The sequence below is a fragment of the Orycteropus afer genome, unplaced genomic scaffold, assembly GCF_000298275.1.
Source record: "Orycteropus afer afer isolate SDZICR_OR568_19922 unplaced genomic scaffold, OryAfe1.0 scaffold00345, whole genome shotgun sequence".
Lineage (NCBI taxonomy): Eukaryota > Metazoa > Chordata > Mammalia > Tubulidentata > Orycteropodidae > Orycteropus > Orycteropus afer.
The window spans coordinates 3441261-3443760 of NW_006921932.1; the positions used below are offsets into that span (position 1 = coordinate 3441261).

Sequence of the window (2500 nt, forward strand, 5' to 3'; positions counted from 1 at the left end):
AAATTAGGGTCCTTCACACAAAGAGTTTAGGGACACAGATGAGGATTCTGAAGGATTAAATGATTTTGACAACAAAGAAACAAATTCTTCCCCAGTAAAGTAGTTACAAAGTCACCTGGATGTGGTGAGTGGCCCTCAGAGACCAAGTCCTGGGATGTCACATTTGAGGACACTCTGTCACTCTAGAGGAGAGGGTGTTACATGGTGTGATAAGTGCCTTGTGAGGGAGATAGTTCTGGGCAATGCCTAAAAATAAAATTATCCTGGAATTAGAAACTCCACGCTCACGAGCCTCTGAAAAGAGTTAGGACTCCTGCTATGGGTATTGGCACAGTCAGAGGAGAACTCCAGACATCCAGTAAGAAAATGGTGGAAAGGAAAGGCAGTAGTCCTAATCTCGTGGTCCTAGGGAAATAAAACTGCATGGACTTACAGAATGTATTCTAGAAGGAATAGAAAAGTGTGAGAAGCTTATTCACTAATAATCATTAGTTTCAGCTATGAATAAAACACAGAACAAAGCCTAGTCTTTGGTTCTAAAGATCTTATTTACCACAGATCACATGGAAAATACTTAATCGAATACAAAAATCCATAGAGCTAAAGGATACTGACTTTCTGTGTAAAGTAAAACCAAAAACTCACTGCCATCCAGTCAGATCCAACTCATAGGGACCCCTCTTTGGGTTTCTGTGGAGGTATCACTACGGAAGTAGATTGCCCAACCTTCCTTCTGAGGAATGGCTGGTGGGTTTGAATTGCCAGCCTTCTGGTTAGCAGTCAAAAAGTTTGTTCCAAGGACAATGAAGGGCATATATATAAATAAGTATCGGCATGTGTTCACATACATAGTACACTTCTGACTTTAAGATGAAGATATTTCCCATTTCATTGATAAATACCCCTTTGGATTTTACATCCAAAGTTTACTGGGAAAATTAAATTTCTATTGCAACAATTAAGTGTTTAAATTGATGACACATTTGATGCCACATGAAACAAAAAAATGGAAGCAAAATTTAGAGGAATGTTCAGAAAATGAAAGTATTTTCTTCCCTATTTAAAAGCCATGATAGAAAGAAAGTCTTCAGAGAACCTAGGGTCCAAGGGTCAATCTGACAGCCAGCTCAGTCAGGCCAGCAGCATCCTCAGTTCTCCCAATGGCCCTCCTGCTCTCTCTACTGACTGTCCTGTTGGTGTTCAGCTATGGCCCTATTTCATCTCTGGGTTGTGATCTGCCTCACAACCACATCTTGGCTAGTAAGAAGACCTTTGTGCTTCTGGGTCAAATGAGGAGACTCTCGCCTTCTTTCTGTCTAGAGGACTGAAAGGACTTCCGATTCCCCCAGGATGTGGTGGATGGCAGCCAGCAGAACAAGGCCCAGATCATCTCTGTCCTCCAGGAGATGCTCCAGCAGATTTCCAACCTCTTCCACACAGAGGGTGCCTCTGCTGCTTGGAATGTGACCCTCCTGAATCAACTCCAAAATGGACTCCATCTACAGATAGAAGACCTGGAGAACTGCTTGGTACAGGCAATGGGAGAGGAAGAATCTGTCCTGGCGGTTGAGGGCCCTCCACTGGCTGTGAAGAGGTACTTCTATGGACTCCGTCTCTATCTGAAAGAGAAGAAATACAGTGATTGTGCCTGGGAAGTGGTCAGAGGAGAAATCAGGAGAATCTTCTCTTTATCAACAACCTTGGAATAAAGATTTAGAAGAAAGAATGGAGTCCTGGGTTCGTCTTGACTTCACTCTCAATATGATATGCCTTACCACATCTGCACGCATGTTTCTGGTTCATTTCAATAAGGTTTTTTTTTCTGCTTAAATCGCTGGAGTTATTGAATGCAGGAAATAATTTGTCAGTAGTATTGAGGAAGTTTATGTTAAAAATAACAGCAGGGACATCAGTCCTTAGGAGAAAACTATCTTGCTTATTTATTTATTTATATTGATTGATTCAATCTCATATTTATAATGTTGAAATTTTTCATTTAATAAACTGTTAATTTTTCATATTTACATTGTATTAAGACTTTTTTTATGAAGACTTTTACCCTATCCACAGGAGTGGTTTAGTGGATAAGGCACTTGACTGCTAACCAAAACATTGGGGTTTAAACTCCCTAGCTGCTTTGCAGAAGAAAGATTTGGGTCCTTCTTCCCTAAATTTTTACAACCTTGGAAATTCAATGGAGGCCCCTATGACTCAGAATTGACTTGATGGCAGTGAGTTTGGTTTTGAGTCTGGTTCTCTTTTCCATTTTATTAAGTTTCTGTTTTATTTATTAAATTCTTATCAAGAAATACTTCTTGAATTTGATTACTTTTAAAAACAAAGCAATGCTTTGTTTGTTAACCAAATTGAAGACTGGAATAAAATTTATTTACATTCATTCATTTCATTCCCATCATGTATATAAATTTAGTATATAACTGGCAAATTATGCAATTGTTAAGAAAATACATGTGTTGATAGGCTTCATTCAGACATAAAT

General features: G+C 39.0%; 1 pseudogene; it reads left to right on the forward strand.

The window, feature by feature from the left end:
• Window positions 1-1160: 1160 nt before the first annotated feature.
• LOC103207018 lies at window positions 1161-1709 on the forward strand (annotated as a pseudogene).
• The last annotated feature ends 791 nt before the right edge of the window (window positions 1710-2500 follow it).